Raw genomic sequence first — 14,423 nt, forward strand, 5'->3', positions numbered from 1 at the left:
CTGAATCCCGGACATGGGTTGCAGAGACTACTTCAGGAGGTATTACACTCTGCATGGGCTCCTCATACTCCAGATATCTTGCAACATAGGGCTGCCCACCACCGGTTTTTCGAGCCGACTTCACCTCCTTGGCCATTTTGGACTTGACACGTCGCTTTATGTCATAGTACCGTTTGCGGCACGTGTCCTCCGTCCGCTTGACCACCCCCTCACTATTGACAGCAGCAACAACTTTCGCCCACAACACTGTCTTCTTCCGTGTTGGCACCTTGGCGGACTCAGGCCCAAATAGCTGCCGCTGATACTTCATCAGCTCCCGCACCAATGCCACATTTTCTGCATAAATAAACTTGACATTCCGCCCAGTCTTAGTAGTGGTGCGTGGCTGCGGAGCTCTCTGACTGTCACTATCACTGTCACTTGAGGCTGCTGCAGCAACCTCACCCACCTCCTCCACCTCACTAACCTCACTCACACTCACCTTCTCCACCTGACCACCCTCCTCCCCCTCACTCACACCCTCCACCTCACCCACCTCTGAGTCACACATAATTGTGTGTCTAAACACTTAACACAGAAAAAAAAAACCAACAACACACTCCTCCACTACCACTGCACAAATCACACACACACACACACACACACACACACACACACACACACACACACACACACACACACTGACAAGGGACTATAAATAAAAGATACTTGGACAAAAAATTAGACAAAACCAAAAAACAAGACTACAAGAATGACAAGACTACTTTCAAACACACTCAGAAATCACAAACAACACTCCTCACCAAACCAAAAACTCACCTACCTCCACAGCACAACCTCCCTCCTCACCACTAACTAAACCCATGAGGTGCGGACGGTTTGGGGCGTATTTATATGGTTGCGCACAGACGCTCCTACATCTGAAACACAACCAATCACGAACGGGGATGAAAAACGAAACTAAAAGTGAAAATGCGGCCGGGGTTTAAAAAAAACCCTGCCGCGTTTAACTTAGAAAATAAACCAGCAAAAACAACAAAAACACGTACGCAAACGACAATGACGTTCGTAAATGTGCCAAAAAAAAAAACGACTGGCATCGACATCGGAAAACACAAAAACCATAAAGTCGACTGCTTCGTAACTGTGCGTATATAGTTTCAAAAAGTTGCATGAAAATGCACCCGATACAAAACGAGTTAAAACACTACACAAACCGACTCAAACACGAATATTAGTTAATATTGGCCCAGGTGTTTCTTCCTAGGGTTTCCCCTCTCTCTCAATTTCTCTGCCTTCCGCATGCATCCTGTTCACGCTGACATGCATGACTTGCAGTTTTGGACCATACGGTATCATCCTTCCTGTCTTCTCCTTCTCAGGTACAATATTCAAGACTAGGTCTATTACTGTTCCCAGGGCAGGAGGGTGGTCTGAGGACCAGTCCACAGGTTTTATAATCCAGGTTTGCTTTGGCTGCTGCTCGAGTTGCCATTGCGTCGGGGGTGATTAGTGGTGTGCTGTGCACACGTAGTATACCGATTTCTCAACTAGGTTGGTACGCTTCCTTTTTAAACCATTTGAGTCAGCGTTCCTGCTCTTCCTGCCTTGGCTCTTCTCCTCCTTCAGGCTCTTGATGCTTAAGCATGATATGTTGTGTTTTGTCAATTCCTTCAGTTATGTTCATCTGACAGAGTGTATCTGTTCTTTCGCTTACGTCCTAGGGGATACTGGGAATCCATTTATTACCATGGGGTATAGGCGGGTCCACTTGGAGCCATGGGCACTATAGAAGTTTGATAACATGTGCTGGCTCCTCCCTCTATGCCCCTCCTACCAGACTCAGTTTAGAAAATGTTTTCCCGGAGGAGCCGGTCACATCTCTGGAAGCTCCTGAAGAGTTTTCTGCATTCATTTTTAAAGTTAGTTATTTTCAGGCAGGACTGGATGGCACCAGTCTGCCTGCTTCATGGGACTTGGGGGGGGGGGGGGGGGGGAAATGGCCCTACCGCACTAAGGGTTAATGGTCCCGTTCCCCGCTGAAAAGACGCTAGCTCCTGAGGGAACTATTCGCAAGCCCCACCATAGCGAGCGTATATTCCCGCAGCATGCCGCCACCCCTAACAGAGCCAGAAGAAAGAAGAGTGGTGAGTACTAAGCCGGCGTCCCGGTTAGCGGGTTGCCGGCCATTATGGCAGCATAAGGGTACGGAGACGCATGCCTTCTACTATGGGCGGAATGAGTCTCCAGACTTAACACAGTAGTGTACACGGTACCCAGACTGGCAATACAGGCTTAAAAGGGGGCTTACTCCATTTTATGCACTCAGACACATAAAACCAGCATAAAGAATAGCGGGAAGACTGCGCGCCATTGAAGGAGCGGGGCTTCAGCAGCTCACAGGTGCCATATTACCCTACTGCAGCTACACAGACTCTGACTACAGGGACGCGCAACTCCTCCGGCCTCCAGATTACCTCAGCGGTACCAGGGGGTCATAGCAGAGGGGAGCTATATACTAGTGTAGTAAGTCCCTAATCTAGGTACTTAGTCTGCGACCCTGCTAAGCTTGGTTTTAGCGATAAGGGTGCCATGTGCTGGTTCTGTCCTTTCTCTGTGTCTCTCAGGAAGGGCTCTTTGTGCGTTTAACCTTTTCCTGTGTGTATGCTGTCACTGCTGCAGTAGGTCAGGCAAAGAGTGTGTTTCATGTAAGGCACAGTTTTCCTCTTCTCCAGGGGGTTCACTACTGTGTACTCAGTGTATTATCCCTTCTCAGGCTAGTGGGGCGGAGCCAGCATGTCTGGACTTCATTAGGGGAATGATTTCCACCATCTCTACTAGATGATCTCGTAATGAGAAAGAGACGCAATACTTAAGACAGTCTATGGCTAACTTTATGCAAAAGGACTCAGTACTCACACCAGCGTTTCAGTCCTCTACCATTTGTCTGCAAAAATGTACTTTGGCCCATATCCTGCATTCTGACTCTGATAATGAAGGGTCAGAAATGGAGGAAGGTGAGGGGGACATAGAGGTAGGGGAGGGTACTCTGTCACAGGGTGTAGAGGCTCTCATAGATTCTATCTCATAGATTCTATCAGAGAAGTCCTAAATATCCCTGATAAAGTGTCAGAGGAGTGTGAGGAATCTTACTTTAACATAAAGAAAAAATCCTCAGCCACTTTTCCCCATATCAAAGGAACTGAATACCCTGTTTGAAGAACCATGGGTTAATCCAGATAAGAAATTTCAAATTCCTAGGCAGTTATTATCATCTTTTCCTCTTGAGGATAGGGAAAAATGAGAAAATCCACCTATAGTGGATACATCAGTCTCCAGGCTCTCACGTAAAATAGTACTACCTGTTCCTGGTGCAGCCTCCCTTAAGGATACAGCTGATCGTAAGATTGAGACTACACTCAAATCTTTGTATACAGCTGCAGGGGTGGCCCAGAGACCCACTGTAGCATGTGGGTGGATTACTCGAGCCATTGCTAAATGGCCTGGTAATTTAATTGAGGGGTTAGACACCTTACCTCAAGAGAAAATTGTGTTACTCCTGCAACACATACAAGACTCTGCGAACGTTATGGTGGAAGCCATTAAAGAGAGAGGTTCGCTTAATGCACGCCCTACAGCTATGGCAGTGTCGGAACGCAGGGAATTATGGCTACGTCAGTGGACTGCTGATGCGGACTCCGAAAAAGGTGTGGAAGGCCTGACTTTCAAAGTTGAGGCCTTGTTTGGTGATGAACTCGATAAGTAGATCTCACGAGCTACTTCGGGTTAGTCCACTTATCTACCTTCTGCAGCTCCGCCAGCCAGGAAGGCCTACTCAGGACCCAACTTACAGTCCTTTCAGACTGCCAAGTTTAGGGGCAAGGCCAAAGGTTCTTCTACCACCACCAGAGGTCTTAGAAGTAAATCACGCAAACCAGTGACTGCTGGTTCACAGAAACAGAGCTCAGGCTCTGCCTCCTCAAAACTTTCCGTATGACTGTGGAATGGCTGGGAGACTGACAGATGGGAGGCCGGCTACAATTCTTCAGTCACACCTGGACAAGATCTTGCCAGGATTCCTGGGTCATAGACCTTATATCCCATGGCTACAGGCTGGAGTTCCAGGATCTCCCACCTCACAGAGTTTTCAAATCAGGCTTACCAGCTTCACAAGAACCAAGAGTAACCTTACAAGAAGCCATTCAAAAACTGTTACATACCCAGGTCATTGTTCCAGTTCCACCTCATCTACAAAACAAGGGATACTATTCCAGCTTGTTTGTAGTTCTGAAACCGAACTGTTTAGGAAGACCGATTCTGAATCTCAAATCATTGAACCCATACTTACGAGTGTACAAGTTCAAGATGGTCTGAGAGAGGGGGCATTCCTAGCGTCTCTGGATGTCAAGGATGTGATCTGGCCGCCTCATCAGGCTTATCTATGGTTTGCACTACAGGACTGTCACTACCAGTTTCAGGCCCTGCCATTTGGTCTCTCCACGGCATCGAGGGTGTTCGTCAAAGTCATGGCAAAGATGATGATGATGTTACTCCGCAGACAGGGAGTAAACGCAATTCCTTACCTAGACGATCTTCTGATAAAGGCTGCGTCCAGGGAGCAGTTGTTGGAGAACATTGGTCTCACGACCAGATTACTGCTGGATCATGGGTGGATTTCACCTAGAACCAATGCAGAAGCTTCATTTCCTGGGATTGATACTGGACACAGAGTCTCAGAGAGTGTTCCTTCCCTTGGAAAAGGCAATGGTGATCCAGTCGATGGTTTGGGCTGTCTTGAAGTCGACCCGAATCTCGGTACATTTGTGTATCCGCCTTCTGGGGAAAATGGTGGCTTCTTACGAAGCAATTCAGTATGGATGGTTTCATGCGAGGGCCTTCCAGCTGGATCTGTTGGACAAATGGTCTGGATCGCATCTCCACATGTATCAGAGGATTTGTCTGTCACCAAAAGCCAGGATCTCCCTCCTGTGGTGGCTACAAACTTCTCACCTAGTGGAGGATCGAAGGTTCAGGATTCAGAATTAGATTCTGCTAAGTACAGATGCAAGCCTCAGAGGTTGGGGTGCAGTCACCCAGGGGTGCAGTTTCAAGGGGTATGGGTCTTTGGGTCGACCCAACTTAGGTCGACAGTCATTAGGTTGACCACTGAAGGTCGACATGGGCATTAGGTCGACGTGCACTAAGTCGACATGTACTAGGTCCACAGGTGAAAAAAAAGACATTCATTTTTGGACTGTTCTTGGTGTTTTCTTCGTAAAGTGACGGGGAACCCCAATTAGTGTACCGTGTCCCCTTGCATAGCTCACCATGCTTCGGGCAAGGTGCATCGCTTCGCCGGCACAGGTTACCATTCCAGTCGTAGTACACGTGGATCGTCAAGTATGGAAAAATCCCAAAAATTGGGAAAAAAAGTGAAAAACTCATGTCAACCTTTTAACCTGTTGACCTATTGAACATGTCGACCTAATGACCGTCGACCTAAGCTGTGTCAACCTAATGACCGTATCCCATTTCAAGGAAGATGGTCAAGTCAGGAAATCATTCTTCCAATAAGCATCCTGGAACTCAGGGCTATCTACAACGCCCTTCTGCAGGCCTCATCTCTTCTTCAGAATCAGGCTATTCAAGTTCAGTCAGAAAATATGACAGCGGTGTCTTACATCAACCGTCAGGGTGGAACGAAAAGCAGGGCCGCAATGTCAGAGGTGTCAAGAATTCTCCTCTAGGCATAAAAACACGCCTTGGCATTGTCGGCGATCTTCATTCCGGGAGTAGATGACAACTGGGAAGCAGACTTCCTCAGCAGACACGACCTGCAGCCGGGGACATGGGGCCTCCATCTGGAGGTGTTCCAGTGGCTGACACATCGGTGGGGTTATCCACAAATTGACATGATGGCCTCTTGACTCAACAAGAAGCTCGAGTGGTATTGTTCCAGATCGAGGGACCCACAAGCTGTAGCGGTCGACGCCATGACAAGTCCATGGGTCTACCAGCTGGTGTACATGTTTCCTATCATTCCGCTGTTCCTAAGAGTTCTCAAAAGAATAAAAAGGGAAAGAATTCAAGCAATTCTCATTGCTCCGGACTGGCCCCGAAGGGCCTGGTATGCGGATCTTCTCGAGATGCTAATCGAAGATCCGTGGCCTCTGCCTCTTCAAGAGGATCTTCTACAACAGGACCCGTTCGTCTATCAAGACTTACCACGGCTACGTTTGACGGCATGGAAGTTGAACGGCTGATTCTAGCCAGGAAGGGGATTCCTGACAAGGTTATCCTGACTATGATCCAAGCCAAGGAAGGAGGTAACATCAAAACATTACCATCGTATCTGGAAGAAATATGTCTCTTGGTGTGAGAGAAGACAATATTCCACGGTGGAATTTCATCTGGGACGTTTCCTGCTTTTTCTGCAGGCAGAAGTTGACGTGGGCCTACGCCATTCCACAAAAGTACAGATTTCGGCCTTGTCTATTTTCTTTCAGAAACAATTGGCTTCTCTCCCTGAGGTCCAGACGTTCATGAAAGGTGTTCTTCACATCCAACCTCCCTTTGTGCCTCCCATGGCACCTTGGGATCTCAATTTGGTTCTGTCATTCCTCCAATTGGACTGGTTTGAACCGTTACAGGAGGTAGACGTAAAGTATCTTGCGTGGAAGACCGTCACGCTGTTGGCCTTGGCTTCAGCAAGGCACGTGTCGGAGCTGGGGGCGTTGTCTCACAAGATCCCCCTACTTGATTTTCCATGAGGACAGAGCTGAACTCGGGACTCGTCAGCAATGCCTTCCTAAGGTGGTGTCGGCGTTGCACATCAACCAGCCAATTGTGGTCCCGGTTGTTACTGACACCTCTGCTACTTCAAAGTCCTTGGACGTTGTAAGAGCTTTGAAGGTTTATGTAAAGCAAACTGCTCATCACAGGAAATCGGACTCACTGTTCGTTTTATATGCCAACAAGATTGGGTGTCCTGCTACAAAGCAGTCAATTGCTCACTGGTTCGGGCTCACTATACATCATGCTTATTCCACGGCAGGCTTGCAGATTACAAAATCTGTACAGGCCCATTCTACTAGGACAGTGGGTTCCTCTTGGGCGGCTGCCCGGGGTGTCTCGGCATTACAGCATGTAATGCCGAGCAGCTACTTGGTTGGGTTCGAACACGTTTGCCAAGTTTTACAAGTTCGATACCTTGGCTTCTGAGGACCATCAGTTTGGTCAGTAAGTTCTGCAGGACCTCAGCACTCTCCCACCCGGTTTGGGAGATTTGATACTTCCCCATGGTACTAAATGGATTCCCAGTATCCCCTAGAACGTAAGCGAAAGTAGGATTTTAATTACCTACCGGTAAATCCTATTCTCGTAGTTCGCAGTGGATACTAAGCGCCTGCCCGGTGCTTCATTTTTCCTGCACGCTTACTTGTTTAACTACTGTTGTTTGGTTCAGCTGTTGCTGTTTCGGTTTTCAAGTTGGGTTAGCATGGCTTTCCTCTTGATCTGGTTGTGCTGGTTAGAAATATCACCACTTTCCTGATCTATATCCTTCTCTCAAAGTATGTCCATCTCCTCGGGCATAGTTTCCTTGACTGAGTCTGGTAGAAGGGGTACAGAGGGAGGAGCCAGCACACGTTATCAAATTTCTATAGTGCCCATCTATACCCCATGGTACTAAATGGATTCCCAGTATCCCCTACGGACAAGGAGAAAAGGTTTTGCCAGTAGGTAATTAAAATCCTATTTTCTGCCATATTTAATCTAGAGGGATGTGTGGAACATTGTTTTGCTGGATTTTCAACGATTAGTTAGTCTGGCTTCCCCCATTTTTGTGTATCCCTTTGTGGTAGTACAAGCTTTGCAAATCTGCCATCATTCTTCGGCTATCCGTCATATGGATAATCTCTCAGTGGGATGTTCATTGGCCCGTTGTTTCTTTGGTTCGGTTAAACAGGTTTATATTCCCTTAAACTTGCTTTTCACAAATTGTATGTGTTATTGGAGAGCACAGCATGGTGCTTCCAGTAGAGCAGTTGTACAGGACCACTACCTTGTCCTCTGTGCACACCTTACCAGGTACTCTAGATCCTTTCCTTTGACTCCATAGTCGCCACTTGTGAGCATGGCCTTGCCAGAGCGCATCAACCCCAATCCTACCCCTTAATATTGTAAAGTCCCAAAGTATACCAGTGTGCGCTAGATACAATGTAAAATTGATCCCTCTGATTCAGTCTGCAGGACTGTAACCCCCAAGTAAAATCTGCCATTTTCAGGGACTGCCTAGCCGTGGCAGTGTCTTCCTGAAGCGCTTCCTGCTAATCACAGCTAGACAGGCAGTCCCAAGTGGAGGTGTTTTCTTCCCCTGGGACTGCCAGTTCGGACTGAGATGATAGAGAGAGCGCTTCCCATGGGAAGTCACTCCCCTGCTTTTACATCAGCCCAATTTGGCTTCTATGGGCTGCAGCTGATGCGGTCCATAGAAGCCAGCCTGTTCAGCAGTGCCGAAGCTAGACCCTGCCCCCACTGCCACAGGACCTAAGCCCCGCCTCCCAGTGACATCAGCTATCAATCACTGGGAAGCAGGGGGGTAGAGGTGTGCATACCCACCGGCCAGACAGGTCGCAGGCTGCTGCTGGTGCCCTAGGTCCCTCAATGTTTATTATTTTGTTATTGTTGTGCACATTTGTGTCCTCCATTAGGCTTTGTTAGATAAATAAGTGCTCTTCATGTGGGGGTGGGAGTTTTAATGAGGAGGAGGGAGTTTCAGCTCCAATAGATTTAACTGTTCAGTACTTACTCCTCAGCCATCCCACTTAACATATAGTCTACCAGCATCGTCCCCCACATAGACTGAAATTGTTTTTTTAGGGATGTATTCAATTATAGTCGGAACTGCCGTCTTGTCGGAAAGACTGCAGTTTCCGACTTTTTTAGGTCAAATCATGATTCCACCTATTCAGTGGGGCTGCCATTTTTCCGACAGGTCAGCAATTCGACTTGAGGGAAAACACGTGGATCGGTGGATTAGCTGTGGATCCACGTGTTTTGTCGGTTTTGCGGCCAAATCCGACAGTTTTTAGTCCCGTTTTCAACAATGTCAATCTGACTTGGATTGACATTGTCGAGAACGCCCAAAACCTGTCTAATTTGGCCACAAATTGAATACTGCATTGTCGGATCATAGACCCCATAGTGAGTAAAAGATCCTTTTTTCTGCATATTGACTCTTGGGCTCTGTCGGAAGGCTCCGTATACTCAGGCTGCATTGTGGCTGCGTTGTGGGTGCCAGCATATATGAAATAGAAATGAGAATTTTTGGTAATCTCCATTAAATTAATTTCTCTGTTTCTGTCTCTGTTTTTGCTGTCTCTGTGTATTTGTATTAGACTCTCCTATGGGCTTTGTTGTGTTTAAACTAAATCTTACTGATTCCTTAGGGGCAGATGGGATGTAGAGGGAAGGATTTATCAGCAAGCAAGTATAGTGTGGTTTGCCAGCTCCTCACAGCATCCTCTACATCCCATGGTTGCCTATATCCCCTAGCAAGGAATCTAAGAAAGGGGTTTAATGGTGAGTACCAAAAATCCTCTTATCTATCTATGTAGTGTATCTGGTCAGTTGCCAGTTCTTACTTAAAATCCCCCCCAAAAAATTTTTTGCTACAGTTTTAGTTATTTTCTTCTGACAAGACACATGTGCCTGTTGAAAGTATTTGCTTTGCATGGAATAATACTGTTACAAGAATCCTTGCAGTAGCTGTCTGAACTGATATTTTTTGTTTATATAAAAACATAGAATGTGACGACAGATAAGAACTACTCGGCGCATCTAGGATGCTCTTTTTTAACCATATTGTCCTTATGTCGATCCCATGCATGTTTAAATTGCTCTACTGTCTGAGCCTCTACCACCTCTGCTTGGAGGCTATTCCACTTGTCCACTACTTCTCCTGTGAAGTAATTTTTCCACAGGTTTCCCCTGAACCTTTTTTCCTCAATTTCAGTACATGTCCTCGTGTTCTATTACTTCTCTTCTTTTGAAGAATATTTCCCTCCTGTACCTTGTTAAAACCCTTGATATATTTGAAAGTTTCTACCTTGTCCCCTCTTTACCTTCTCCGCTCCAAACTATACATATTGAGATTTTGTAGTCTTTCTGGGTATGTTTTGTGGTGTAGGCCATACACCAGTCTCTATATGTATTAATTTCCTTCTGAAGATATGACCTCCAGAATTGAACACAGTATTCTAGATGTGGCCGTACGGCTCGTACCAATATCTTACACAGTGGCATTATTTCTTCTTTCTGCTGCTGATTCCTCTCCCTATGCAACCAAGCATCTAACTTGCCTTCCTCATTGCTTTGTTACTTTGCTTTCTTGCCTTTAAGTAAACTGAAACAGTGACTCCTAGATCCCTTTCCTCCTTAGTAGTTTCCAGTATAGTGCCATTGATATTATATTTAGCCTTTTGGGTTTTTGAGACCCAATTGCATGATTTTGGATTTTTTGGATATACATTTTAATTGGCACTCTTTTGATCTGTTCTGTTTTCCAATACAGTTACAAATTTATATTGCCAGCATCTCACCTTTTTATTGTGCTATGGAACTTGTAAGACAGCTATGTCATTTTTACATATTAAAGCTTTTATTTTTCTGGATGGGTAAACATAGTGCCAGGTTCTTTTATCTGTTTTCCATGTTGATCAATACCCTGTGATAAAGCTGCTGAGTTAGGTATCTTTGTTATACTGAATACTGTCATCTCTGTATTAAGTATGTATTGTATAAATAAATAATGTGTACCAACAAAGTAATTTAAATTTTTTTTTAGTTTATTTTGTAAATTTTTTACATGAAAAATACATTAAATTGCCTAAATAATAAGACATGTAACCAATAATACAATAGATATCATGAGATATACCACATCAATCATAAAGCATCATGGTGACTGTCCCACCGTCTCGCTGAGTGCTAGCCCATCAGTGGGGAGAGTCCCATTCCTCCCAGCAACATAATAAATAGAAGTGATTCAGTAATCACATATAAGTTCATATTTACGTAAGCAATTGTGCTTAGTATAAAAAAATCTTTCATGTCCCACCACTTCATTCATCAGTCGACACCACTCAGTAACTGTAGGGCCTCCAGAGGCCATCCAAGTGTGGGCAAATGCAGACCTTAGCCAGAGTCAAAGCGTATAGTATATAGTGACCAATGAGGTATTAGACCCTATCACTATCACAGAGATAATGATACAATTAGTGACCTTAACCCAAAGTGCCTGGAGAGCAGAGCATTCCCAGAGAAGGTGCCAATGTAAGCACTGTGGGGTAGAGCACTTAGGATACCTATCTGAGGCCCCAGACCCAAATCTGCCCAGAATCAAGTGTCCAGATAAACCCTATCCAGTATATAAAGCTGAATCTGTTGAAGTCGCACTATAGAAGTGTTAGAGAAATGTCCAGCATCAGAGAACACTTTTTGTCCGCCATTGAGCCCAAGGGGTATATGCAATTGCGGTCGAATTGCCGCAAATGTCGAAAAACTGAGCATTTTCGACAAAAAAAAACTGTCGAATTGGATTTGACAATGCAATACAGTACTTTTCGACAAAAAACCTGCCGTTTCAGATTCGACTTTTTGCAGTTCGTCATTTCTCAAATTCGACATGTCTGCATTGGTAAAAATGCGGCTTTTCGACAAAAGTATATTCAATAGAAAATGTCGATTCGACAACAGTGCTTTTCGACAGTCATTTCGTCAATTTCATTCCGCCTCATTTTGCTGTCGTGATCTAATAATTTTTTTTTAAAACTATGTTTTTTTTGTGTTTTTTTGATTGCTAATAGCATATCTATTTATATTAGAAGGGATTATTTACTTGGTTGTCTATTTAGGAGCCACAAGTATTATTTAATATATTTTTTAAAAGAATATATATATTTTTTTACTGACTAAAATGATATGGAGAGATCAGTGCATGTTCTTCAGTGGGAAGGGGTGGGAATGGGTTAAAATTCCTGAAACAAATTGCGTGGGGTCCCCCCTCCTAAGCATAAACAGCCTCGGGTTCTTTGAGCCAGTCCCCGGTGTTAAAAATACGGGGGGGGGGAAATGACAGGGTATCCCCCCTATTTTAACAACCAGCACCGGGCTCTGCGTCCGGTCCTGGTGCCAAAAATATGGGGGACAAAACACGTAGGGGTCCCCCGTATTTTTAACACCAGCACCGGGCTCCACTACCTAGAGAGATAATGCCACAGCCGGGGGACACTTTTATACTGGTCCCTGCAGCCGTGGCATTAAATCCCCAACTAGTCACCCCTGGCTGGGGTACCCTGGAGAAGTGGGGACCCCTTTAAATCAAGGGGTCTCCCCCTCCAGCCACCCAAGGACCAGGGGTGAAGCCCGAGGCTGTCACCCCCCCCCCCCCCCCCCCAATCCAAGGGCGGCAGATGGGAGGCTGTTAGCCAAGTGTCAAAAAAATTATTGTTTTTTGTAGCAGAACTACAAGTCCCAGCAAGCCTCCCCGCAAGCTTGTACTTGGAGAACCACAAGTACCAGCATGCGGGGGGGGGGAACGGGCCCGCTGGTACCTGTAGTTCTACTACAAATAAAATACCCAAATAAAAACAGTACACACACAACGTGACAGTACAACTTTATTACATACATGCACACCGACATACACACATACTTACCTATGTTGACACGAGGCTCGGTCCCCTTCTCCACGTAGAATCCACGGGGTACCTGTAAATAAAATTATACTCACAACAATCCTGAGTAGATCGGTCCTCTTCAGAGTTTGTAATCCACGTACTTGCCAAAATAAAAAAACGCAAAACACGATCCACGCAATGAAAGGGGTCCCATGTTTACACATGGGACCCCTTTCCCCGATTGTCGGGACCCCCCCCGTGACTGCTGTCAAAGAGGGTCCCTTCAGCCAATCAGGGAGCGCCACGTTGTGGCACTCTCCTGATTGGCTGTGCGCGTCTGAGCTGTCAGGCGGCGCACTCGAGATACAATGTAGCACATAGGCGCTCCATTGTATCCAATGGTGGGAACTTTGCGGTCAGCGGTTGACCGCGAGGTTACTCACGGTCAACCGCTGACCACAAAGTTCCCACCATTGAATATAATGGAGCGCCTATGCGCAATGCGCCGCCTGACAGCTCAGACGCGCACAGCCAATCAGGAGAGTGCCACGACGTGGCGCTCCCTGATTGGCTGAAGGGACCCTCTTTGACAGCCGTCACGGGGGGTCCCAGCAGTCGGGGAAAGGGGAATCCCATTTCAGTGCGTGGTCCGTGTTTTGCGGTTTTTTATTTCACCAAGTACGTGGATTACAAACTCTGAAGAGGACCGATCTACACAGGATTGCTGTGAGTATAATTTTATTTACAGGTACCCCGTGGATTCTACGTGGAGAAGGGGACCGTGCCTCGTGTCAACATAGGTAAGTATGTGTGTATGTCGGTGTGCATGTATGTAATAAAGTTGTACTGTCACGGTGTGTGTGTACTGTTTGTATTTGGGTATTTTTTTGTAGTAGAACTACAGGTACCAGTGGACCTGTTTTCCCCCCGCATGCTGGTACTTGCGGTTCTTCAAGTACCAGCTTGCGGGGAGGCTTGCTGGGACTTGTAGTTCTGCTACAAAAAACAATATTCTTTTTTTTTTGACACTTGGCTATCAGCCTCCCATCCGCCGCCCTTGGATGGGGGGGGACAGCCTCGGGCTTCACCCCTGGCCCTTGGGTGGCTGGAGGGGGGAGACCCCTTGATTTAAGGGGTTCCCACTCCAGGGTACCCCGGCCAGGGGTGACTAGTTGGGGATTTAATGCCACGGCCGCAGGGACCAGTATAAAAGTGTCCCCCGGCTGTGGCATTATCTCTCTAGGTAGTGGAGCCCGGTGCTGGTGTTAAAAATATGGGGGACCCCTACGTGTTTTTCCCCCCATATTTTTGGCACCAGGACCGGACGCAGAGCCCGGTGCTGGTTGTTAAAATACGGGGGATCCCCTGTCATTTTTCCCCCCGTATTTTTATAACCAGGACCGGCTCAAAGAGCCCGAGGCTGGTTATGCTTAGGAGGGGGGAGCCCACGCAATTTTTTTCCAGGGTTTTTTGAACACTTTTGTGCCGTCCATGAAGTCGAATCCAGGACGCACACTATCGTCAATTGGTCCGTTTTTCGACAGCGGGACTGTCGAATCCGTTTTTTATTGAATATGTCAAATTCGGCTCCCGGCGGCCGGGATTCGACTGTCGAATTGTGTTGAATCCAAAAATGGTCGAATTCCATCCGGAATTCGACCGCAATTGCATATACCCCTAAGTCTTCCTTCCATTTAAGTTGGAGCAACGTCCGTACAGAGCATGAACTTTATAGGAGTAAAT

At 46.4% G+C, this 14,423-nt stretch overlaps 1 protein-coding gene across 2 annotated transcripts in view; it reads left to right on the plus strand.

Annotated features, from left to right (window-relative positions):
- The window catches only part of QRSL1 (glutaminyl-tRNA amidotransferase subunit QRSL1), a 175,368-nt gene that overhangs the window by 105,364 nt on the left and 55,581 nt on the right, over positions 1–14,423 (plus strand). The window lies entirely within an intron of this gene.

Source organism: Pseudophryne corroboree, chromosome 4, assembly GCF_028390025.1.
Source record: "Pseudophryne corroboree isolate aPseCor3 chromosome 4, aPseCor3.hap2, whole genome shotgun sequence".
NCBI lineage: Eukaryota > Metazoa > Chordata > Amphibia > Anura > Myobatrachidae > Pseudophryne > Pseudophryne corroboree.